This window comes from Mixophyes fleayi, chromosome 10 (genome assembly GCF_038048845.1).
Source record: "Mixophyes fleayi isolate aMixFle1 chromosome 10, aMixFle1.hap1, whole genome shotgun sequence".
Lineage (NCBI taxonomy): Eukaryota > Metazoa > Chordata > Amphibia > Anura > Limnodynastidae > Mixophyes > Mixophyes fleayi.
In genome coordinates this window covers 28,300,469-28,328,337 of record NC_134411.1, presented here as the reverse complement: position 1 = coordinate 28,328,337, position 27,869 = coordinate 28,300,469, and the positions used below count along the sequence as shown (strand labels likewise).

Genomic DNA, 27,869 nt, shown 5'->3' with positions numbered 1-27,869 from the left:
GTGTAACTTTCATGTAAAACTAATGTAGACTTATCGAGGATGGTGGGCAGATTAAATGTGAAGACAATGTAAGAAATTATTTTTTTTCTCCTGTTTATACAAGAGCAATGTTGCCACTGTGCTAATTACAAAAGACAGAGCTACAGCCTCCATTATTTGGCTGGGCAGATTCATGAATGCCATAGGCAGACTTTCCCATGTACACCTTTTTGGGAAATGTTGGGAGATATGTAGATAAATAAATGTATCAAGAGTTTTTGAAGGGTGCCTATTTATGAAAGGATCCTGGAGGTACACGTACCACTGGAATCTTCTTACCGATATCGCTATCCTGAACCATGGAGAAAAAGGATAACCAACTTCCTACGTTTGCTCCAGTCCCACCGCTGGTCCTATCACTGCCTGATCATCAATAGACCCCTTAGTAAGTTGGTAAGTGTAGCTTACTTATTATTCATTCTAATTTTGGATTCTATACATTGTAATTTTTAGGACCTATATGAAAACATAACATTCACTTTGGAAGGTACAGACGACTGACAGGTCTACATATATTTTTCTTTATGAATTTGAACATACATTTGGTTTCTGGCATAGCTCATGTTGTGTAAGTTGAGTTCAAATATTGAAGTGTTTCCAAGATATACAAAGCTACATCCAAAATCCATCGTCTGTTCACTAAACCCTAAACACATTGAATGCAATGTAATCTTCTGCTTTATTTGTGGTTGGGGTGGGTTAAAGTGGAGATGTTAAAGAAGTATTGTGGGTGATTTGTATGAACTGAGCTTAGTTAAGTGAACCTGCATAAAAAGGGAAAACTTACGTGGCATAAACATCATAATTATATATCTTATATTACCTTCCAACAAAAGGCTGCACCGGTAGAATTAGCTTAATCCCTTTTGCAAATATCAAACGTGAACAAGGTAATTGTGAGGGATTTCTCCATACATCTCTTTGCCTAGATATTCAGCTGCATTAGAGAGTTAGAAGGATTCAGAGAAATACCACTCTCATAGGAATAGTAGCTCAATCAACTAGTTGGGGGTATATTTACTAATCTGCGGGTTTGAAAAAGTGGGGATGTTGCCTATAGCAACCAATCAGATTCTAGCTGTCATTTTGTAGAAGGTACTAAATAAATGATAACTAGAATCTGATTGGTTGCTATAGGCAACATCTCCACTTTTTCAAACCCGCAGTTTAGTAAATATACCCTTTGGTCTCCCTGCCTGCAAATGTGCTCACATTTTTTTTTTTTTTTTATAAAAAAAAAACATGATCCCTCCTACAGAAATACTGTTTGCCCTGTTTTGGGCTCATCATTGTAAGCTATGCAAGATTCTGTCTCAGCCCATGCCTGTATCTCAGTGTGTAAAACGTTGGCTCTAACATGACATGCCCCGTGATGGAAATGCTCATTTGCATATGATAACTAGGAAAGGACTTCAGAAGTCTCCCTAACCTTATTCACTTTCCCCGTTGGATACAACTATGGGAATGGGTCTTTAGCTCAGCACACAAGATGCTGCTATAGAAAATCTATTATGCAGGCCTTAGAACATTGGTTAGCAACCAAATCTTCGTTTGCGGTTCCCCAGCTGGCTGCTTCCGATCTTCTCAGAACCGAAGTGACCTCCTTCTGTATCACATGACCTCCGCTGCACAGTACAGCGAGGTCACGCCACATACCCGGAGAAGGAGTTAATTCACCGTGCTCTCCCTCCTTCTGCTGTGTGGCCCCGTTGAAGGCTGGAGTTTCACTGGTGGCCCTCCAGCTACTTCATGTTGCTTACAACTGCCTTGGAAACACTTGCGTATGGCAGCATTGTTCAGGGGAACAGCTGAGCACTGCTACATATTGATTTTGTTTTATAATTTTTTTTCTCTTCTTTTCTTTCTATGATAGTTGATCCGCTGTCAGCTAACTATTGTGCGGTTAACACTGGCTAGTGGAGAGTGCAGAGCTATGAGCATTTGGCGTTCACAAGTCATTATTTAGAGTTTTTTTATTCATGGCTATCAAGGGAAAGACAAACTGTTAATACATGTCTGCCCGTGGTAATGTCAGGGGTTCCTAGTAAACTGATTCTGCATTCTCAAGTATCACGGCTCAGTGCACAAGATGGCTGCTTCCACTGAAACTGGTACACTTGCATGAATGTTGTTGACTTAGTTGGCCAACCCCCACTGCTTTGCTTAGTGTAAGAGAACATCTAATCCGTTTAGTGTCCCCTAAAGCCTATTCTGGAATTCCTTCAATTCTTCCCACAGAAGAGATTTTGATTCCAGTTTTGGTTAATCTTAATTAATTAAACACTTATACTCTTGTGGCTATAACTAGTAACATTGTCATGATTCAGAAATAACTTGGTTACACTCCAATTCCATTTTTTGTTTTGTTTATGAGATATTTTTAACACAATTTTTAATGGGTGAAAGGGCTGACTTCAATCGGGTCTTTAAAATGTGTTTAAGCACTGTAGTTTGAGGGATACATGATGGAGATTGATAGAGGATCCTGAAGGTAAGACCATTAACAAGAGGGGAAAGGAGTTCTAAACAGCTTTGTGTTACAGAGACGATAAAAGGAGTTTTCATGCTAAGCTTTTGGGGGAACGGACTAGCAGAGTGAACAGATGGAAAGTAGAACAAAGAGACCCGTATGGATGAGTGTCATGGTAGAAATATCTTCAGTGATTCATTTTACTGACCATATGATTTCGAAGGACCACACTTACTAGAGTAAGTTACATAATGTGAGTAACATCAGTGCAATGTCAGCTACTATCCCCTACAAAATCCCATTGCCACTTCCAATGCTTCACTTTAATGATCTCTTCCGAGATCACAAGGCACAGTTTGTCATCCGCCAGCTCGGTGTAGCTGTGTGTCCAGGATTTTTCATACTCGCTGCTGTATCCAGAGCCGGCACACTTGATCCCAACAGGAGTTGTGTCACCAAGGATGCCGCAGAGACCCCTAAAGGAAGAATAGAGATGGTAATAGCATTGCCAGTTGGACTTTCTGGATCCAGCAGCTGAACTGAGATGGTATTCTTCTAAACGAGCCCATGCGTGGTGTGAGGACACACCTCAGTAACCAAATTCCCCATTACCTTCACACATCTTTAACTGTATTATAATTGTGAGATGATGATTATGTGGGAGGTCGGGCACAGAGGTGACATAAAGTGCAGTCATCTCTAACTGCCCCCCACATGCCATGACCATGAGAAGAGGTCTGGAGGATTGGGGTGTCATGCGCGTGTTTTAGAATGCTGTGTTATTCTCTCCAGAACAATGTGGTTTTCTGAATCTAGCTTTTGATGGGAATCACAAAGGCTCAGTAACAAAATGGGAAGCCTTATGACTCACGCCATTAAGCCCCACCACAAAATTTCGCTAATTGTGCGGGGCTATGATCATCACAACTCCTCCCACACTTGACACCTGAGCTTCTCTATGAAAAAGAAAAGGTTGGCAAATATGGATTAGAATACAGAACCTATGCAAGAATTCAACATAATAGGTTGCTTACCACTGGATAACAGGCCTAAAAATGCCTAGTACTAATTAAAAATGGTGCATACAAGAAGTCTGTCTGTGTATCCTAGCTGTAAGGGGCATCAAAGAGCAAAAAGCCCCATTACTCGTGAAAACAGGAGATCAGCTGCCCCAGCGATAATCTTTTTTATTCTTTGTGGCAATAAGGGACCTCCTGGAGAAAGGAGCCTATTTATCTATTACTTCCCACTCCAGAATCCAAGACTCCTCCCACGCCGCCCCCCCCCCCCTTCACTGGAACGACCTCCCTCGCTCCATCCGTCTCTCACCCAATCTGTGCTTTTTCAAATGGGCACTTAAAACTCACCTGTTCCTCAAAGCCTACCAACCATCCACTTAACCCCTCATCTCCTCCGCTCATTAACCCCTCTCTTCTCGCCCCCTTACTTCAATGGCTCCCTTTTGTGCCTGATTCTGTTTACCCTTCCTTAGGATGTAAGCTCGTATGAGCAGGGCCCCTCTCCCCTCCTGCCTCCACACCTGTTCTTCCGCTCCGTCTTTACTGCATTTACCTGCCCGGAGTTTCTGAAGTATTGGTATTTCGTGTTTATTGTTCTGTACTGTTTCACCCTGTATGGTCTACTGTTTGTACTGTGTACGGCGCTGCAGAAATCTTGTGGCGCCTAACAAATAAACGATATTAATAATAACTAATAATAATACTTGTTTTTGTTATCCAGTCACATATTAATGTCTCACAAACGTAAAAGGCAAAATGCAGATTCAGATAATAAGGATATATTGTTTCATCTGCATACCACTCCTACAAACTACTTGGAAATTGAGTCATCTGAGAATTCCGGAGAAGTTTTTAAATCATACCGTTGATCAGCGCACAGTGAGATCTGACAACAATGTTCCTGTGTGGGGTCGATTTACTGACTATATTCTGGGATTACACAATTAAGATTCCACATCTTCTACTTTTGACTTTATTCCCAGTCTATGCGGATGGTTTGTTAAATAAATAATCCATCTTGTAATCTGCAGGGAAAAAAAAAAATCGCTTCTAACACATTTGTTTAAGGACGATTAAAGCTTTCAAACCTTGAATTTGCAAATGAGCATACAGTTTCGAGATGTGTTTTCTTTTGCAATGTGAAAGTCCATGAATCACGCGCCAATTATAAACAATTTAGTGCCTTAAATGTTCAGTTGCCTTTTATGGTGAAATAAAATGTCCCCCCATTCTATCTGCAGCTTCCACCTTCCGTAATTCTTTTCTATTCGTGCACTCATTACATAATCGCTCTCGGACTGGCAGCAGACTTGGGTGCTGCAGATTTGTGCAGTCAAATAGTTGGGAAGTTTTGTATAAGGTACAGTTCATAACCTCCGTTTGGATGAGATCCTAATGGAACCGTGTCACAGAACATAATGTTTGTGTGACAGAGAACAAAGGAAACCCTGACTGCCTCCAATAGCAGAATGGATGTGATGTTACAATGTGTGTCTGTGTAATCTTCCTACTATGAAGACCAAAAAAACAAAAGGGGATTAAAAAAATGTGCAAGGGAAATGCTGTCGTGTAAAATACAGCACAGTTTATTTGTTTTAGCTGTTATTTTTAAGTGTAGCAGACAATATCAGTGAAATGGTCCCAAGCAGAGATCATCGCAGTTTTTGTAGCTGCTGACGTTCATATCTAAGTATATCTGTGTCAAAGCGAAGGTCAGCTGCCTGGGCAACTACAGCGTGACAACTTGACTTCTTAGCACAACGTGTTAATACATTGCTACCTTTTTATGCTGCTGCCTTTGTTTTCGCGCCACGAATAATCATTCACGAGCTGAGGACCTATTGCCTCCATGAAAGATCCTGATTTGTTAAAGCAGCAATCCCATATAGTAGAAGTTTTTGTTTCTTCTTTAAATAGTAAGATAAAAAAAAAAATTAGGCATGAATTTTTCATAACTATCTTCCTACAAATCAGTATCTCCTTTTCAAAAACTCTCCAGTTGCCAAACAAAAAGGGCTGACAGACACAGACACAGTCAGTCTACAACACAGACACAGGCTCACAGCAGGCTTTTTTTCATGGGATTAAAACAAAAAACAAAAATAAACATCCTATCTCCTGTTGAGAATTGAAAATAAACCATATGATTCGAAAGTAATTTCTGATGAAGTGGCTACTGCTCCGATTCTACTTGCCCATATTGGTAAGGGTTAACTTACCCCTTGGCCGGGCCATTCTCTGTGGATATCCGCATGTGTGAACAGGGTAGCTGGCTAGTGCGTGCAAAGGGGAACTGAAAGCCCAAATTTGTGGGTTTGATATGCAGGTAACAATATACTTATTAAATAAGCTTCCCCGTGCAAAGGCATGAGACCTAATCTCCACCAGATCAGAGTTGGTGCAAACAAAACAACAAAGAATGCCCCTAAAAATGCTCCCTCTCCACCCACTTATTTAATTTCAATAATCTCGCTCCTCTCGTTTATGTACTGCTAACATGCTGCTCTTTACTCTGCAAACAACGCTCCCTCGCTTCATCCAACGCCTACCAGCAGCTGGTGCAAACTCTTACTTTTAATAATTTGCTCCTTATTATTATTATTAATTTTTATTTATAGGGCGCCACTAGGTGTCCGTAGCGCCGTACAGGGACAAACAAAGTTACAATACAAGGTGAGACAGCACAGTACAGTAAACAATAAGCACAGTAACTCTGTGAGCTCAAAGCAGAGCTAGAGGGGCGGGGGAGGAGAGAGCGGAAGGTCCTGCATACGGCTGAGCCCGAGAGGGAGGGCCCGGATGAAAGGGAAACCCCCAGAGGGGAGAGGAAGGAGCGAGAGGGGACGGGGGGGAAGAGGGTCCTCGAGGAGGAGGGCTAGGTAGCCGGAGAGCCGAGTTAAGAGTGCCGAGGACAGAAGGAGAGATGACCCTGCTCAGAGGAGCGTACAATCTAAGGGGTGGGGTAGACAGACAGAGAGACACGGGGGAGAGAGGGAGAGATAAGGATAAGGGAAGGGGAATGAAGGGGAAGAGGTAGAAGAAAAGGTAGGAAATTAAGTCATACCTATGTCATACTTGCCGACTCTATTCGTCCCCTCCAAGAGGTGAATTGCAAGTGTGGAGGGGGAGAGGGGCACGACAAATCACATATTTTTGGCCCTGTCCCACTCACTTCGCTATAAAGTAGGCAGGATGCGGGAGAATTCTGGAGTCTGGGAGACCTAGCCAGAATTCGGGAGTTTACCTGACATACCATAAAAGTGAGCAATTTGTGGCATTTGGCACCTCATAAAATGGTTTGGAGCTGTGCTATGGCTATGTTGTGTTTTCATAAAATACCGCCTCTGTACTATTTAGTGGTATAAAGGTGGACCTGTCACTTATAAAGTGGAGGCAGACATTTGTGGGTTGAACCACTTTTTAGGCTATTAATTCACTAGGAACTAATATCACTGAAGCATGAGGCACAACGTGATTAATACCTCAGCGCCTAGTTCCTAGCGAATTGATAAATTGCATGGCCATGAACATTAGTTGAACTCTCAATATGGAAGCCTCCACTGTGAGTAGACAATGGGTATGCTTTAAGTAAGCAGTCTGTATTTAAGATTCTTGTAATCTTGGTGGTCCGGAGTCTCTATCACAGTGCTATCAAAATGTTCTGCTACAAATATGTGGACATTCATTACTAGACCAATTATAAATGATATGTTTCTCTAACAATTACCCTATACAGTAATGGTATGCTCTAGACTGATTCACCAAATCTAGCGTCTCATTTTTGTGCCTTCATTTAGTGCATATTTTTACTTATCAGTTGAGATAAAACAGCTTAAAATAGAATACATAAAATGTGTGGAATTGTGTTATTTTTTTTCTTCTTTTCTTCACTATATAGGTTATTTTAGATTTGATTAATAAAATAAAATCTGTCTGCACTCTACCGTCTAGATAAACATGGTTCAACAAAGACTAGTTAGTGGAGAAAACAATAGTTGTTCTTCAAACCTAGGAGTACGGGCGGACTTATCCATTTCCCATCATATTGTGCTTCTCATATTTCAGTTCATTCTCATTTCCTAGAATCACACAATTCAGAACTTGTTTTGGTCATGCAGATCTGTTTACTCTGATAATGTTTGTAAAATGTTAATTCAACTATGTTCTGTTTACTTTAAACAACCAATGAACTCACTATTTCACATGACTATATACCAAAGGTGGTATATTATTTTATTATTATTATTGCAATAATAAAAAAAACAAGGTACACAGCCACGTCTACGCTGCATATAGTTGTTAATTCCCACAACCCGCCTGTCCTCTCCTACCAGAAATTGGACAATTATCCACTTTAGTAAATTTTCCCCTCTTGGTCCACAAGCCCCTACTTAGTAACAATAGGCTCTCGACATACATTGTGTATGTGGGCTCGTATGTAACAAAGTACTAGATGTATAAAATATAATAGGTAAATACACATTAATCATATAACAAAGGTTAGACACAAAACAAAACACTTCTAGATACAAACTGAAACAATGACCTTCTTACATTCACAGCCTCATGGTCAGACATATAATTATTTTACTCAGCTTGATAACTTTGTAGCCAATGTTTAACAAACACAACATGGCTGTTCTGGTTCACAAACCCCTTGGAGTTGTTCTGTCTACAAATACTCATTGGTGTTGGCGGCTCTGGACGGGAAAGTTTGTATGAATCACATGAGTCATGAGTTCAATTCCCGACCATGGCCTTATCTGTGAGGAGTTTGTGGGTTTGCGTAGGTTTCCTCCGGGTGCTCCGGTTTCCTCCCACACTCCAAAAACATACTGGTAGGTTAATTGGCTGCTAACAAATTGACCCTAGTCTGTCTGACTGTCTGTGTTAGGGAATTAAGCCTAAGCCACAATGGGGCAGGGACTGATGTGAATGAGTTCTCTGTACAACGCTGCGGGATTAGTGGCGCTATATAAATAAATGATAATAATAATAATGATAATAATCTACCTCCTGATGATAGTCTGGTATTGTTTTATTGTAGAAATATAGGATTCTTATTTGGGACCTGAGACATGCTCAGCCATTGTACTTTGCATCTTATGTGTGTCTATTGGAGACATTCATGATCTCCATGCCTGACATAATGGTGTTTGGGGAACAAGTTGGGAGTATTTGTAAATTAAGACATTTCTTCATATTTTCATTGGTGTAGACATGACAAAGGTTGTTCATAGGCTAGTCCTAGTCTACATGCTCTATTCTTACATGTCAGATTAAGGGCCACATGAGCCTGGGGCTGAAAACTATAAAGGACCTATTGTGAGAAGTGCCATCCTACCAGAGGTGTGGGCAGTGATGTGTGGGTGTGGCCAGTGATGTGTGGGTGTGGCCAGCTGTGTGTGGGCGTGCCCAGCAACATGGAGGGCATAGCTTTCACTTCTCTTCAACCACCCACACCTCCTTCCATCTTCCATTATATAAAGAGTGTGCCACTAACTGGTCACACAGCATGTATGTAAAGTGAAGAATGGAAATACATCCCAGCTGTCCCTCATGCCGGTACAAGCTCCTGGCTAATCAAGACAGTCCCCTAAAATCAGGACTATCCTGATGGAACTGAGACAGTTGAGAGATAAAGGTATGTTATTTTATTGACCATTGAAGACAAAAATACAAACAATGGTTGATTATTTTTATTTATAAAGTGCTTTAACAGAAACATACATGAAAAATGCTAATTTTCAAGTTTTTAACATTGATCAAAGTACACGGTACTAAAAACTTAAGAAAAATAAAACTCGAATCTATGTATAAATATATATAAATACAATGTCTATTTTATGTATCTATATTGTTCCTAATATATAAACATTCACTGTCCACTATATTAGGTATACCTGGACACCTGCTAGTTAATGCAAATATCTAATCAGCCAATCATGTGGCAGAAACTTAATGCATAAAAGCTTGCAGACATCAGGGGCTGGCTGGACTGGGGAACAGGGGGCATCTGTTCCCCAGGCCAGTCCCAGAGTGGGCTACCTTACGCTGGGTCACTGGGTCACCTGCATTTTTTTCCTTTAAAATATTCCTACTGGGATGATTAGTCAAGTCCTGCACCCGGGGCTAAAAACTGGCAGCCCTTCCCTGACAGACATGGTAAAAAATTACAATTGTACACTCATGGCCAAAAGTTTTGAGTATGACACAAATGTTATTTTTCACAAAGTCTGCTGCCTCAGTTCTTATGATGGCAAAGTCCCTCTTTGCCATGACAATGAACTTTATCCCAAAAACAACATTTCCACTGCATTTCAGCACTGCCACAAAAAGACCAGCTGACATCAGGTCCGTGATTCTCTCGTTAACACAGGTGAGAGTGTTGACGAAGTCAAGGCTGGAGATCACTTTGTCATGCTGATTAAATTAGAATAACAGACTGGAATCTTTAAAAGGAGGGTGGTGCTTGAAATCATTGTTCTTCTTCTGTTAACCATGGTTACATGCAAGGAAACACGTGCAGTCATCATTGCTTTGCACAAAAAATACTTCACAGGCAAGGATATTGCTGCTAGTAAGATTGCACCTAAATCAACCATTTATTGGATCATCAAGAACTTCACAACTACTGAACCTCACTCCTTGAAGAAGGCTTCAGGGTGCCCAAAAAGTCCAGCAACTGCCAGGACCGTCTCCTAAGGTTGATTCAGCTGCTGGATTGGGGCACCACCAGTGCAGAGCTTGCTCATGAATGGCAGCAGGCAGGTGTGAGTGCATCTGCACGCACAGTGAGGCAAAGACGTTTGGAGGATGGCCTGTTGTCAAGAAGGCTTGCAAAGAAGCCACTTCTCTCCAGGAAAAACATCAGGGACAGACTGATATTCTGAAGAAGGTACAGGGATTGGACTGCTGAGGACTGGGGTAAAGGCATTTTCTCTGATGAATCTCCTTTCAGATTGTTTGGGGCATCTGGAAAAACACTTGTCCGGAGAAGGAAAGGTAGCACTACCATCAGTCCTGTGTCATGTCAACAATAAAGCATCCTGAGACCATTCATGTGTGGGGTTGCTTCTCAGCCAAAGAAGTGGGCTCACTCACAATTTTGCCTAAGAACACAGCCATGAATAAAGAATGGTACCAAAACAGCCTCCAAGAGCAACTTCTCCCAAGGCAAAAGTGATAACTAAGTGGCTCGGGGATCAAAATATCTAAATTTTGGGTCCATGGCCAGGAACTCCCCAGACCTTAATCCCATTGAGAACTTGTGGTCAATCCTGAAGAGGCAGATGGACAAACAAAAACCCACAAATTTTGACAAACTCCAAGCATTGATTAGGCAAGAATGGGCGGCCATCAGTCAGTATGTGGCCCAGAAGTTGATTGACAGCATGCCAGGGCGAATTGCAGAGGTCTTCAAAAAGAAGGGTCAACACTGCAAATATTGACTCTTTGCATACACATAATGTAATTGTCAATAAAAGCCTTTGACGCTTATGAAATGCTTGTAATTTTACTTCAGTATACCATAGCAACATCTGACAAAAAGGTCTAAAATCATAGAAGCAGCAAACTTTGTGAAAACCAATACTTGTGTCATTCTCAAAACTTTTGGCCATGACCGTAATTCAGACCAAACACCAGAATGGGGAGAAGCAATGTGATCTAAGTGACTTTTACTGTGGAATGATTGTTGGTGCTATATGGGTTGTTTCAGTACCTCAGAAACTGCTGATTTCTTGGGATTTTTACAAACAACAGTCTTTAGTGTTTACAGAGAATGGTTCTCAAAACCAGAGCGGCAGTTCTCTGAACATTGCCCAGAGAATCACACTGCCTCCACCGGCTTTCCTTCTTCCCATAGTGCATCCAGGTGCCTTCCATTCCCCAGGTAAACAATGCATACGCACACGGCAGTCGACATGATTTAAAAAAAAAACCTGATTCATGAGAGCAGGCCACCTTCTTCTACCTTCTTACTACTTCCATGGTCCAGTCCTGGCGCTTACGTGGACAAGGGTGAGCATGGGCACTCTGACCGGTCTGCTGCTATGCACTGTGTTTTCTGACACCTTTCTATCATAGCCAGCATTAACTTTTTCCAGGGCCAGATTAAGGGCCACATGGGCCTAAAAATTGTAAAGGGCTGATTGTGAGAAATGCCACTTCACCAGAGGTGTGGTCAGCACCATGGAGAGCATAGCCACAACAGTCAATTTTGTTAAAAAATGCTAGACAAATAACTTAAGACATCATCACTACAAGGAGAGAAACCAATAACCAGCCTATTGATATAGGAAAGACTATCAAGCCTGTCTGGGGATTCAAACTGGGACCTCTACTATCACAGTCAGCAATCTGGCTACTGGTCAACTGAGCCAGTACATGACATAAACACCAGTGAGACTTGTATCAATGCCATCAAGGGGCCTGATGCAAAATTAAAGGAGCTGTAAATGTTACCTGGTTGGGGACTCAAACAAGGAAGGCCATATAAACTGTACTTTTCTCATGGACTTCATCAAGCCTGTTGCAATATGAAATGTGCTAAAAAGGAAGCCACTCGGAATTCAAAGCAGGGCCTCTACTATGACTGTCCATGGGCACCTCACTAATCTCAACTGAATTAACTTATACTTTTCTCAATATCTTCAGCCTGCTGCAACATTCAATTTACTAAAATGAAACCAGACAGGAGATTCAAACCAGAGCCTTCTCTATCACTGCAAGCAAAGACCTGACTACTAGCCTACTGAGCCATTGCTTCTATAAGCAAGGTATGATACTTTTCTCACTGTCTTCGACCAGTAACTTTGTATCAGGCATGGGCCATTTTTCTGAACTGCAAGTCCCAGCAAATGCAATAAACTTCTGTTTGGCCATCAGTTGAGATAGTCCAGCCACAACTGGAGTCCTGTATTTCTCTGACTGCAAAAGCCTTTGATATCTGATTATCTTGTATTTCTACATAGGTACCTTTAGAGCTTTGAAACAATGCTGTCAAATCATTCTGCCCTGTGGTGGGGTTTGTACATGTCAAGGACTACAGGACGGGGAAGGTGACAAGTGATATGTGGAGTGATCATGATGATTTTGGTATGACTCACCTCTCCAACAGACAAATTGTGGCAGGGGACAGTTTGTGGTAATGGTTAAAGAGAGACCGATGGGGCCTCCTCACACTTAGCGTAGTCAGTGAGAGAGACAAATATGACTCTAAGACAGACACAAGGGGCCTGATTCATTAAGGAACTTAAATGCCAATATGTATCGTAATTTGCGTAAAATCGTTCTGCGCACGCCCAGAAACAAACCATACGCCAGAGAGTACAGCAATGTTTAATTCATCTTCAAGTGTAAAGGACCCTACTGCAGACTACAATTTCAGGGCTGGATCGGTGAGGGACATGGGCGTATGTATGTAGACAATGTACAGAAAAGGCGTGCCAAGCTTAAGCGCAATCAGCAGAGTCCGATTCAAGCTTTGGTCATCTCAAAGGTACGTGATTTTCTGTCATATCACTTGCACCAGCTACAGGTCTGGAGTAAGTGCCGATTACTAGCAATGATTTATTTATTTATTTTTTTACTTTTTAATGTTTTGCCATTAATAACTATAACTGTGACATTAATTGAAATTTTTTTTGTGCGTGACTTTATATTCCAAATATGTATTGGATGTATCCTGCAGTGTATTGTCTGTTAGAGCAGGGCTGACCTAGACCCGTATTCATCAACAGAGCCGACAGCGGTCCACATCACCAGCCCACACCTCTCATCACCCTGAACCCCCTCATTGCGCTAGGTGCCGTCACAAAAAATGTTTTTTCCTCCTGGCTGGCCTGGGACTATTTCTGTGAAGAGGCCGGCACTGCAGCCCCATCAGGCACATTGTTAATCCATCCCTGACTTTTTCTGCACTAAGTTAGATAGTGTTGCTCCTTTGTTTCTGTTTCAAACAGGGAACATAATGGCATGGCCTGAAATACCTGTAAAACAATGGGATATGTGAAAACAGGACCAACAAAGGATATGTGAAAATATAATATACATGTGTGAACGGTCGTGTGTATTAGCATAGGGATCCATTTCTTTTCTTGCAACAAAATTAACTACTTTTTCAATGGAGATTATACCCTGGTGTAACAGTTTACTGTGTTTGAATATTTGTATTTTGAGGTCTGTTCGGATGTATGAACATTTGAAGAAAGAATAGTTATAAATATAGCAAATCTTCTAACTTCCCATTTGGCCATTTTGTTGTGGTAGAAGGTATGATAATCACATTCTTACACATTAACTGCACAGTTTGTATCAATAAAAATCATATTTTGCTCTTTGTATTGTGTGGTGGTCACAAGGTTGCCCTCTATACTGTGTGGCGGTGACAACAGTATGATGTATTGTATGGTGGTCAAAATGGTGCTTTATATTGTGTGGCTGTCACAAAAGTGCTGTGTGGTCTTCTGCTGCTGTAGCATATCCACTTCAAGGTTGGATGTGCTGTGCATTCAGAGATGTACTTCTGTATACCAGTCATGGTTAATTGGGTTACTTTCGCCTTCCTGTCAGCTTGAACCAGACTGGACATTCTCTACTGACGTCTCTCGTTAACAAAGCGTTTCCACCCACAGAACTGCCGCTCTGTTTTGAGCACCATTCTCTGTAAACTCTAAGAGACTGTTGTGTGTAAAAATCCCAAAAGATCAGCATTTCTGAGGTACTGAAACAACCCGTCACTTAGATCACATTTCTTCTCCACTCTTGTGTTTGATCTGAACTACAATTGTAATTTTTCACCATGTTTGCCAGATAATGGCTGACAAATTTTAGTCCAGGGGGCAAGACTGGACTCAGCAGCCTATTAGGAACAATTTAAAGGAAAAACATGCAGGTGGCCCAGTGACCCAGACCAAGGTAGCCCACTATGGGACCGGCCCAGGGAGCAGATTCCCCCTGCTCCCCAGCCCAGCCAGCCCTGATGTCTGAATGCTTTTATGTATTGAGTTTCTGCCACATGATTGGCTGATCAGATATTTGCACTAACTAGCAGGTGTCCAGATATACATAATAAAGTGGACAGTGAATGTTTATTTATTAGGATCAATATAGATAAATACAAAAGACAGAGTATATATATATATATATATTTATACATATATTCAAGTTTTATTTATCTAAGTTTTCAGCACCATGTACTTTGATCAAAGTTAAAAACCTGAAAATTTTTCATGTATATTTCTGTTAAGGCACTTTATAAGTAAAAAAATCAAACATTGTGTTTTTGTCTTCAATGGTCAATAAAATAACATATCTTTACCTTTCAACTGTCCCAATTCCATCAAAATAGTCCTGATTTTAGGGGACTGTCCTGATTATCCAGGAGCTTGTCCCGGCATGTGGGATAGCTGGGACGTATTCCCACTCTTCACTTTACATACATACAGTTAGTGGTGCACTCTTTATATAAGGGAGGATGGAAGGGAGATGTAGGTGGTTGGAGGGAAGTGCAAGCTATGCCCTCCATGGTGCTGGCCACACCCACACAACAGCTGGCCACACCCACACATCACTGGCCACACCTCCGGTGGGATGACACTTCTCACAATAGGCTCTTTATAATTTTCAGCCCCAGGCCCATGTGGCCCTTAATCTGGCCCTGGGAAGAGACAAGATTTAAGAACCAGGCACATGTGTTCGTCAGCTGCTGAGAAATGAAAGCAGAGTGGCTTAACTGCTGGAACAGCAGGGAACCAAAATACAGCAGCACCCCTGGTGAAAGTATGGTACTGCACCAAAGTTCTTAATCCACAGAAACCAGGACACCAAATCCTGACAAGAAAGCTGGGTACACGCAACAGATTTTTCAACCAATTATTGTGCTAATCACATGATAAACGACTGTTAGGTCCGATACCGCATTAGTGTGTACACCCCCACGATCATGTTTTATTGTACCAAAGCACGTCATATTGTTTGATTTAATTTGATAAACTGACTAAAAATCACAATCAACGATGGAATGATGTCGGGCAAATGTGGAAGTGTGTACGCACTCACGACCAGCAGCGCAGGCAGATATCTGTAGAGTGTACAGGGTCATCATCTTTTCAGGAGATGGTTATGGTAGATGAAGAGCACAGATCTTGTAAGTGTGTAGACATAAAGCTGCATGCTTATCGGGATTTTCAGTCGTTGGTAAAATCGTTACAGAAATCGCATCTGCGGTACGGTTCTGTAGAGTGCACCCAGCATATGAAATAACATTGGCAACAAATGTAGATCTGGTAGAAAACTGCTTTCAGTGGAGGCGGAGACCCGAGGAAATGTAGGGATGTGACACAATCATAATTCATTACTCAATGGAATGGAAAACAGGTGAGTGACGAGCTGAAAATAGCAGTACTTCTATACAAGGAAACAAAAGAAATATTCTGCTGGTGGGAAAATACTAAATGAGAGAAGGGCACATAGAGAGGTAAGCGTCTAGATAAAAGTATGTGTTTATTGTACACGCCATCTTCATATATATTCATAATAACTATACATGAAAGTACACAATATAAATCTCTCACATGTTTGTATTATAATTTAAGCTTTGTAAGGTTTCAGGAATACTTCATGAGTTAGCAGTACATGATCTGATTTTCCACCACTTGTGTTTTGTATTTGATGGCTGCAGGTCCTGTACAGGTAAATGCTCCCTTTGGACTATTGTTATTGTTGAAGCCTTTAGTACAGTTTTATTTATATATAAAGACTCTGAACCTTTTATGGTGTGCAAGAAATGTTTACTGTGTTTTACTCCCATATACTGCAGAAAATGCGCTCTTCCTGATTACCCGGTAGCCACAAAAAGAAGCAATGCAGCGTACCAACAAGGTGTAAGTCGGTGATAATCGTTTTACCGATTACGAGAACTCTGATAAGGTTGACACCTACAAAAAAAATCTGATTGGCTAAAAAACGAATAGCATAATAATAGACTTACCTGAAAACCAAAGCTCAGATGTCCGATGGTAGCGGCAGGCTGAGAGGCGGTGATTCCGAAGACCCACCTGTTCGGCACTTCAGTGGGACGTTAGCGCCACTTAGATGTAGGTTAATTTAAAGCGGCAATGTGTGGACCCCGCAGGTTAATTGTTTAAACACTTAACCTGCGGGGTCCACACATTGCCAAACAGTAATGTCAACCTTGTCGGAGTTCTCGAAATCGGTAAACCGTACCCAACCCATATCGGTAGCTGTAGGCAAGGAAGGTGGATTGTACAGGTAAGTGGTATGTAGAGTAGTTAGTAATAGTCATGCTGTATCCAGTGAAGGAGAAACACTGAGCAGGAAATGGACGTAGCATGAATCCAGGGTCTAATAGTCTATCAATAGTACATAGAGAACATGTTTATATCTATTTATATGCATTAACCTAAACATTGGCAATGTGCACTCATTCCATACAATGATTTGTGGTAATATAAACAACAGAGAAGATAAGTAGAAAGCCCAGGCTGCCAAACTGGCACCGGCTGTTCATATTGTATCTACTAAATAGAAATAGGATCTGTGTACAATGTAAAGGTCACATCCGAGCTGCAAAATATGCTGGCCTGCAGAGCATTTCATTTTGCCCAAATGCGACTTAGGGCTCTATTTAGTAAGACCCCTACATTAATAAGATCTTCAATCGCTACTATCGGCAAAAAAAAAATTCGGCCAATTTATTAAGAAAATGTCACACGGCAGCTGAAGCATTTTGTTTCTGTGGCCACCTCGGAGAACAACGGCGGTCCTTTATCACCGCTGTCCTTGGTAAATAGGCTTCCCGACAGCCTGCGATACTCTTCACTGGCTGGGAGCTTTGTTAAATAGGGTCAATCAGGTGTAAATGGAAACAAACTATTACTGTTGGTTACCCTCTTTCAACTTTTCTTTTCTCCAAAAACACTGAATGTTTTTATAACTTGGATAGAAATGGACTTTGAGGTACAGTGCCCCGGGGGGAACGGAGGTTTGGTTTTCATCGCCTGAGGATGTGCAAAATACAAGTCCTCTGCGGGAGGATAAATGCTTTGCTGTTGCTGCGCGTGAGCCATGGAACATACTGTTAAATGTACCCTCTCCACTTCACTTTGATACAGAACTCGCTCTCATCCCCCAAAATAAACGTCAAAATCTTGCACCCTGGCAATGGTTACCATCTTTTCAAACAAATCAATGGTCCTCTGCATATAAACAGAGCACAAATAGGCTCAAAACATCCATTGCGCTGTTGGCTCTCATGAAACAAAGTACTGGAAAAATGTATAACATATATCTAGTAAACACACATTCATCATATAAAGGTTAGGCACTACAAAACACTCCTAGACACATACTGACACAATGTCCTGAATAATTTGAACACCTACATCAGGTGTGTTGCTTCTTATATCCTCAGGCTCACGGTTAGACGTATCATTATTTGACTCAGCTTAATAACTTTGTAGCCAATGGTTAACAAACAAAACATGACTACTGGTTCACAAAGCCCCCTAGAGTTGGTGTGTTTGGCTACATATACTCATTAGTGTTGGGGTCTCTGGACTGAGAGTTTCCCACTGGTATGAATGAAGGTATATTCTACCTCCTGATGGTAGGTTAGTATTGTTTCATTGTAGCAATAGGCCGGTCCTAGCCTACATGCTGCATTCTTACATGTCAGTTTATGGCTAGTGTCTTATGCATACTTGCCAAGTAATGGCAAGTATGATCCGGGAGCTGCCGGGGGCAGGCGTGCAGGGGGCGGGGTTCCGAAAAATCTAGTCATTTTGGACCCCGACCCCCATGACGTAAATGCGTAATTTTACATCGGGGGCGGGGCCAAATGCTGCGATACCCGGTGAATCATGGCATTTTGGATTTAATTCTGCCCACTTCACTAGGAAGTGGGCAGATTCGGGAGACTGCCATACTCTCCCAGGAGTCCGTGAGACCCACCAAGAATTCGGCAAGTATGGTCTTATGTAATGCCTGATCACATAGACCTTCATATATTAATGTATGTGTTATTAATCTAGCATCAGTGTTTTACCTGTGCTTTGTATGTTTAACATAATGGGGAATAGTCTATAAAATACAATACAAAACTATATGTCCAGCCAAATATATTTTATCATTAATGTGTGTGTGGACAGCGGGTTGTAGTTATTTATATAGTGCCTAGATAATAAGCAGTGCTTTGCAGAGAATATTTAATAATTCATATCAGTTCCTGCCCCAATGGAACATACAAATTATATTCTCCACCAGATGGACACACACACGCTTGATTTAATAGGAGCCAATTGACCTACACTTAAGGTGAGTTTCTAGTTGCAGAGATCCACATCCCACCAGCTCGAGAATGGGGTGGCCTAGGACCCAGGCTAGGGGTGCTTGCCGGTAGCTGGCCTCTCTTCCCCTGGGACCAGACAACTTGCATGTGGGTGCGGATTGTCCTGATCCATTCCTTCCCTCTGTGTGTGCCCGTCTGTCTTTACCCTGCTGATAAATGTAATAAAGCAGTGATGAGATACATAGCGTAGTGTGGAAATCCCTCTCTAGAAATCCACACAAAGACCGATTGGTCCCTGGTTGGAATCAAACCTATGACCCTAGTGCTGTGAGGCAGCAATCCTAACCACTGAGCCACCACGTAGTCGTTGAAATGGCAGTATAATCAATTTTTCAAAGCCGTTCTGTTTACTCAACAGAGGCAAACAATTTGTCTGCAGCAAAGAGGTAATAAAGCAATGTGTTTGATATTTCTAACTACATCCATACAAGATCTTTAATACCTTCATGTTAGTCATACAAACAGCACATTAGAACAAATCAAGTCTAATTTGATGGTGATGAAATTCCATATATGCAATTTCACCTAATAGTTTTGACTTTACAAGTCTGTGCTCTTTGGAGGTTATTTACCAATTGTAAAACTGTCAAGGTACAGTGTAAAATCTTCTTAAGTAGCGCAGGGCACCTAGATTTCCACCAATTCATAATCCAATTATGGATTATTGATTGGTGGAGGAGCAGAGGTTTCCAACGGAAGATGATAGAGATGGATCGAGTGAGAGCATCTCGTGGGAAGTACAGAGTAGACACAACTGTGTGCCTAGTTTTCCAGATCAGAACAAAAATCTGATGAATGTGCAGAACAAGATTATTAAACGGAGATAAGGAGTAGAGAGGGTGTCTTAAAGGCGCTCCTTGCTGTACAAAGGGACGCGGCCATTACCACTCTGCAAAAGGACTTGATTGGCAAAACCCAGATTGTTGACCTGATTTTTCAATAAAGAAAGAAGGAAGAAACTTCAGAGAGAAAAGTTAGACAGAAGAGAGTGAAGAGGGGAGGCAGTGTGGTGGGCCGCCTAAGAATAAGAGAAAGGAAGGGGTGGGATAGAATCTGGAAAAAGAGAAGAGATGGGAAGAATCCAGACGGAGCTATGGACAGTTTGACTTTTATAGTGTACCTATGTGTATGCAAATGTTCCTGGTAGTTTGGCAGATGAGTAGGGCAACATGTCAGTTGCCAGCTAAGGTAACAAAATGACTGTGCCAGTGTGAGTCCAGCATGCCAGAGGGCCCACAAAGGCATGGGGCCCTCCAATATATCTCCTGGTAACTTCAGTGACCAGTCCATGCCCCCAATTTATACTTCTCCATTCCAACTTATTAGATCTATACACTATATGCTACGAGGCGAATAACAATATTGTTTGCACAATGATAATATATTATGCATAAAAATATAGGGCTAGGTAAACATTGGGTAAAACAATTACCTTCAGTGCAGTTGGCAGCATTCAACGCACAGTAAATGCAGCTAGAATGTGACTGTCATTATCTCTGCGTCCTTAGATGCAACGTCTACACTCATTAAGACAAAATGCATCTAAAACAGAACATTACGCATTCCAGGTGTGTTCTGCTTGTTGCTACTATGGAGTTGAATGATCTGTGTAGAGACAGGTGTTCCGTGACCGCACAGAGCGCATAGCTAATTGCATCCCAGGAAAAATACTATTGTTTTCTGTAGCGTGTACATAGCCCAACACAGTCATTTTTTTATCATAGTACGATAGTACGAACAATATTATGTGCACTATTGTCGTAGTGACCCAAGGAATACAAAATAACTGACATTTTAGGTGAAATAAAGCAATATTAGTTTTTATCTTTAGTGAATTTGCATCATAATATCTTAAAACATGTTTAAATTTCAAAATATCCATGTGTTTATAGAGGACGTATTGTTTTCACCGAAAACCAACGCAAGTGTGTTAATACACACCAACATTTTATCGTGTAAAAATAGAAGAATGAAAAATATAGGTTATTTTTGTACTTCGTTTATCCCATGAGCTTCGTTAGCAGTTCTATCCTCACAGAAACCGAAGAAAGGGAAAACAAGTAAGTAAAATGAGCATGAGGGTGCGCAGCCCCTGGGGTTTAGGTAAGGGTTGTATCATCCATTTGGCAACTTAGGTACCCGCCTATGGGCTAGTGGGCACTGAGGGACCCGGATTACTCTCCATTTTTATGAATGTAGGAAGGGGGGGTCTTAATCAGGCTTTGGTAAGGGTTGGCTAGTATTTGGGTTTTTGGCTAGATTTTGATAACATTGGGGGTTTTAGTTTGGTTTGAGGATTAGTGTTGCCATCATTGTCGGTAGTTACCTCCCTTCTTGTCATGCACACCGATGGAGAATGAGCCTTGGGTTAGCAGACAGCAGGAGCCCACATGGGATGACAGGGATAATGCATCTTACAATTGGTGGCCTACACAATAGTGAGCCTTGGGGGGACGTCAACCATGGGGATGTCCTTATAATGAAGCAAACAGAGGCATTTGCCTCATGCAACAGATTATGATGATGGAAAAATGTAGGAATTCATTGCTAAAATTTTCTGATTCCATGAGGTTAATGCCGATTTTGAGAGACGTTACTGCTCAGCTAGCAACTTGACAAACAGTTGGGAAGTATTTTTCACTCTTTACTTATTCTTTACTTCCTTGTGCCCCAGCTAGTGGTATGTGCATCTAAGGGTAAAGGAGAGGGAGGTGGAAGCGGTTTGAGGAAGGCACTACAATTGTTCTCCATGATGATGGCCACATCCCCTCAGGCGTCAATGCTTCTCACAATAGGCCTTTCATTATTTTCAGCTCCAGGACCATGTGGCCTTTAATCTGGTTATGATTTCAGTAGCCAACATATGTCTAGCCTTGTATTATAATGGATTCCTTTTCATATTGTATTATTTTAACAACAGGTTTGGAATGATCCTTAAAACCTTTACTGTTAAGTTCCAAAAAACGTGTACAGTTTGGGGCCCATTTAGAGTTGAACATACATCTGTTTTTTGTGTAAGATATGCATATTCCATACTGCACATGAGCACAAAAATGCCTATGTCCATATATACATTTTTGAATATCTTTTACTTGTGTCTCCCTATGCCTGGAGAGGCAGAATGGGGGTGGGCAGGGGCAGCAAGCATAGGTACAGTAAGGGCGTGTTCCTGTAATTGCAACACAATTAGACATGGATGCATCCGCAGATACGATCCTTTTAAACAACAATATGCAAGAATGCTGACGACTAACAGCAGCACTGTCCTGCAGCTTCTTATTGGCTGATTAAGCTTTGATGTCTCCAGCTCATAGTACTTCATTCATTAGCATGGCTGTTAGATTATTTCAAGGCATGGCCATCTATTCGCATTATTTAATTGTTATTTACATTTGGAATACTACAATGGGAATATAACAGTGTGTATATCATTTAATTTGTTTTGAATTAGTGTTTGTATTTAATTACATTGTAGATGGAAAATGACAATTTCACAATCACCAATGACTGTCCAGATACTATTCTCTCTTATGTATATGACTCATCATAACATTACATATTGTGTACGAGTAGGGTAATGTGACTTCATCATTTACTACTAAGACTATGAAGCCACGTCTGTAGGCTATCGTGGGGTGTTAGTATACACACTTGTACGCCTGACATATGTTTGGCGAAAATGCTATTGTTGTACAGCTGGACGTAACTTGAGATCTGTCCAAATGAACATGTGCAGGTAAATGGACATTTTCTTGTAGATTTATTTTTCTACGTACATTCAGGGCGCAAATCATATCCGCCTCTAAATGAAACCTCTAAATCTGATTTCTTTATTCTGTTTGTTTATAGGAATGAGCCCATGTTTGTGGACAATTAAAATTCTGTCTGATACTGTTGATTTAGTTAGAGAATAGTTGCGAAAGTGGCACTAGGTAGAATGGTAGATCGGTTTTCTTCTCTTCCTTTCCCAAATTTGTATTCCACCTGGGTGTTGTGCCTAAGTAGGGGACTTTTGCTTAATTAATCGATTCATTTATTCTATCCCAAAAGGTGATTCAATCGATGACAATATTAGCTAGGAGGAGACTTTGGCATCTTTATGTAACTTTTGAGATGACTGTGGGTTTGGTTAAAGGTGCAGTGGTGGGTGATTTGCTAGCAAAATCCAAGTCAACCTTTCATTTCTGCCACCCAATGGGCAATGGTCATTGACAGTATTTGTTGAATTCTTTCCACTTCGTAATACAGAAACTTGGGGTTCTGATGCAGACACATCAGGCTTTTTTAATGGGTTTGATAGAGCAGATCAGTTTTGCCAAAAAAACATATGTTGAACAAGGGATGTTTTGATTATGGGGTTATACAGATGGGTAGGGTTTTTAACAAGACATTGTTTCTAGCCATGAACATTATTGAGAAACCTACCAATTTTGAGTACAAATGGGCCACTGCAGGTAAGTTTTCCAAGATTATAACAGTCACTTACGTTGACAAAGTACTCAGATTACTAATACTGGGTTGTCCTTAATTACAGATTTGGTTTAGGCCATTTTTAGGCAGGCATGGTGCATGAGGCCATGGCCTGCAGCTTGAAAGTCACAAGGGTTTTGCAAAGACTTTTGTTAGAAGTCTTCCCAATCTTTGTCTCAGTAGGAATCTGGGTTGAGTAATCATAGGATTTCCTTTTGGTCTTATAAACTTAGTAAAGTTTTCTTCATTAACCACCTAACTTCCTCCTCAATGTCTATTGCTTTATTTAGACATGAAGTCACAATAAGATCTGGATGTTGAAACAGGATTGCTGACTCTCTCATTTTCAATGGCAGGAGTTTCAAGAGTTGTTTTGAGGAGCAGGTGAGGAAGGGATGGAATTCCCAACACTGACATGGGATATCATGGAGAGGAGCTGGTGAGGCTGAACAGACTTGTGTTGCCTTGTCTACAAGGACCAGTTAAGGAAACGCTTGGTGCAAATGACTTGCCATTGCAGGTCCCAGGTTGGCAACGGTAATCCTCAAGTGTGTTTAGAAATGACTTATTGACTTATACCTAGTCCAGTTTTATTTGTACTTATACATCATTTGTGCTGCACGGAAAGTGTCCATTGTATATGATATTTTTGTTTTATTAGCAACATTAGGCATGATCAGATATTGACTAATATTTTGTATTTTGTTTCTAGATGCTGTTCAACTTCTAGTTGGGTCATATTGTACTGAAATCATACTCCTTTATTTAATCCTGTGGCTGTTCCCTAAGTGGCAAGTAATAAACAAGTCAACATCAGTACTCAAGGGGAATGGAACAGTCAACTGTATTTTCCCTCTGCCTTTCATTCAATAAACAGTCACTATGACTTGTCCACAAGTATCTGGGCTCTTGTCTGTAGCCTCAGCTAAACTGTCCATGTACTCAGCATGCATTGGACTTGGCACTACAAGACTGTCTGTTCTCTTCTCAGCTAATGCTCACTAAGACCAAGAGGCTCTGTTTTTGGATCTCAGTCTAACTAGTCTCTCGAATCAGCTCACTACCCATGCAGTGAAGGCATAGGTCACTACTCTCCACTCATCTGCCAGCAAGGTTAATGCTACTTTGAATGGCTTAAACTTGTACGGGGCGCTCAACTCACATTTGGGACATCAACTCAAGGGGAACTCAAACTTGGACCTATGATAACTCTCCCTTCCGAGCATTGGAGCAAATATTTAAATTCTAAAGATAACACAACACACCCCAGGGAGACATTCATTTAAGTCATCAAGAGGGCGCCGTCTACCAAACAGTCAGTCATGGAGGCGCTATACTGGGAATCGGGAAGTTGTGATTCCTTTACGTAAATGTGAATGTATTTCAGGGTATAACATGAATGCTCTTAGTTATATTTGTATCTGCAACTACCTTCCTGTTTTTATTTAGCAAAAGAACACTTCCTTTTCCTCCAGTCTGGTTAGATACGTCACTTTGATTCAGATAAAATATATTTAACATCAGATGCAACAGTGTGGGAAATTGCTGAATATCTTATGGCATTTTTCTATAATAGAAGGATACTCCCTCTATGCATAATTCTGTGACTGATGTAACATAACCATAAACATCCATTAGAAAGGAAAAAGTAACAGTCCTGATCTTTATGTTTTTATGTCTCTCTCCAATTACATAATAACACAATACATATATATACTAAAACACCATACACTAATCAGCCTCAATATTAAAACCACTAAAAGTGAAGTGAATAACATTGATTATCTCATTACCATGGCACCTGTCAATGGGTGGGATATATTAGGCAGCAAAAGAACAGTCAGTTCTTGAAGTTGATGTGTTGGAAGAAGAATAAATGGGCAAGCGTAAGGATCTGAGCGAGTTTGACAAGTGGAAAATTTTGATGGCTAGACTGGATCAGAGCATCTCCAAAATGGCAGGTCTTGTGGGCTGTTCCAGGAATGCAGTGGTTAGTTCCTACCAAAAATGGTCCAATGAAGGACATCCGGTGACAGAGTCACGGACACCCAAGGCTCATTGATGAGCGTTGCTAGCCCAACTGGTCCAATCCCACAGAAGAGCTACTGTAGCACAAATTACTGTAAAAGTTAATGCTGGCTATGATAGAAAGGTGTTTGAACACTCAGTGCAACACACTCACCCTACCCAGATAACAATAATACACTCCCCATATTCCACTAATACACTACCCACTCCCAGGAAATAGAAAAACACCTCCTCCCCCAGATACTTATACTTGAAGAAAGTGGTCTGGTCTCTGCACCAGCCAGTGTGTAGAACGAAGGAGAAGGGTAGATAATAAATGTAGAGGACGAGCAAGGGGTGAGGAGGAGAGGAGAAGGAAACGGTGGGGAGAAGGGGAAGGCACAGATTTAGAGTGCAGTTGATTGGTGGCTGATTCCAGGGAGGGACCGGCCACCAGGAAGCAGAGCATCAGCAGTGCCAGCCCCCTTTACACAAAGGTCGACCCCCATAATCACAATAATTCGACTTACACATTGACATATCTACCATGAGTGTGGTTCTTTTACTTTAAATATTTTATAAAAGTGAAAATAAAGTTAATAAAAAATGTTTATAAACCAAATGGTGCTATAACTATTTAGTACTTATTAATCCAAGAATAGGGTGGCACAGTTGATTAAAATGTAGTTTGCTAGTGTTTCCATTTATTTATTAATGAAATGCTTATGGGGTTTAGCAGTGGTTATTAAAAATGTTTCTCACAATAAACACATCGCAATGATCAAAGCAATTACATCTCTAAATCAACACACACAGCCTGCAGACAGGAAGACAGAGACAATATAAGGCTTTATAGCAAACATACTCCTCAAATAGTTAGAAACAGTGATAGTTAAATTGTTCAACCAATGTTGTCACTAGATTTTTTATTTCAGGAGGACAAACTCTTGTTAAACATCTTGTTAACCAGGGCTTAATGAGTTTACATCGACTCATACCATAGCTTGCAGAATGCATTTCAAAATAACCATCAGATTTGGGCAGTGTATCATTTATTAGTGCTTCCTAGAATCATTTGTATTTAAAAAAACAAATCTAAAGGACAATGCATTGAGGAAGGGTAGAAATAGTCTGACTTGATAACACATACCTGATTTTTTTGCCAATAGCCTTCAATCACTTACAAAGAAATGTGAAGGGGCGTTTTAGGGTAAGAAAATGGGATTGGGGATGACGCAGGGCTTCCTCAGCACTGGGCACGCCCCCAAGGGGAATGGCACACCCCCAATGTGATATAGCCATGACATGTATAGTATGGCACTCTGATAGACAGAGTGCACAACCAGTCAGGGCAGGAGGTTTATTCTGCTCCTCGTTCACATGATCTGGCTTCATTCCAGTTTTTCACCCCCCATTTCTTTGTGTTCCTTCCCCAGAATCCACCTTCTGCTCCTCCCTCCCTTCCTGCTTTTCATTTTCCTTTTTCTCCCGTTCCCTCCCCCTCTGCCCTTCCCCTGGCTCACCCCAAGTCCTATGTATTGCAGAATTGTAAAAGGTAAAGTATATACATGTTCACTTGACCTCCAGGGACCAGCTAGAAATTTCCAAGTTATACCAGGTACTAAATTGTACGTCCATAAGAGCAAATGTGAACTTTCTAGATCCTTGTTTCATACATCATGTTTATTCAAAGGTTACTGGAGCATCGGTCAATAAACTTTAATTGGCTTGACCATCAAGCAGTTTCTTTTCTTTTGAACCCCAGTGTTCCCAAACTTTTATGCCTAATTTAGAAGATCTAAAAAAAAATGAGGAAACGGATGTTTTTCTAACTGAAACCCAATGGATTGTTTTAAGAAAATCTATTGCTAAGCACAGTTTAGTACCTGTATGAGATATGGTGTATTTTTTTTTTTTTAGAAACAAGAATACACAGATGTCTTACTTAGTAACTCGCATGAAACATATCCAACCACCTGATCACTATGTTCTGAGACTGTCACCTACCATGCGCACACAGGTGAGTCAGTTATCAGTGCACTGCACGCCTTCTCCTGAGTATATATTTTGATATCTACCCTTATAGACAGGGAGCTGAGCCAATCAAGGAAGAGGGCTGATCCCTTCTGTCAGCAGCAGTCCCTGGGGAGATGCCAGCCACAAGGAAAGACTTCAATGCCAGGGCAAGTGCAGACCAGCCAGACCAGGGCCCTGGGCCATCCTTTCCTCTTGCCCCATGCCATTCAAAAAACCACAAAAAGAAAACATTACATATGCCTCAGCCTGACTGTACCAATCTGGGTTCAGAATGTGCCCTTATGGAAAGGGGCAAACACAGGGCCCACTTGGCTCATGCACACCCTGTACCTACTGGTGTTTCAGGAGTGTAGATAGTCCTCTCGAAACTAGACCAAAATATTTCTTGTCTGTAGATGTTCTGCATCAGCACGTGCCTGTGTCTTTGCTCTAAAACCCTAGTGGGTACTTTACC

General features: G+C 41.2%; 1 long non-coding RNA gene across 2 annotated transcripts in view; it reads left to right on the top strand.

The window, feature by feature from the left end:
- LOC142103911 (uncharacterized) overlaps positions 1 to 27,083 on the top strand; it is a 280,023-nt gene extending 252,940 nt beyond the window's left edge. For both annotated transcript variants that reach the window (XR_012679463.1, XR_012679462.1), the window contains exons 4-5: positions 23,728 to 23,898; positions 24,084 to 27,083. This is a non-coding gene — a long non-coding RNA (uncharacterized LOC142103911). The remainder of the gene's footprint in view (positions 1 to 23,727; positions 23,899 to 24,083) is intronic.
- The last annotated feature ends 786 nt before the right edge of the window (positions 27,084 to 27,869 follow it).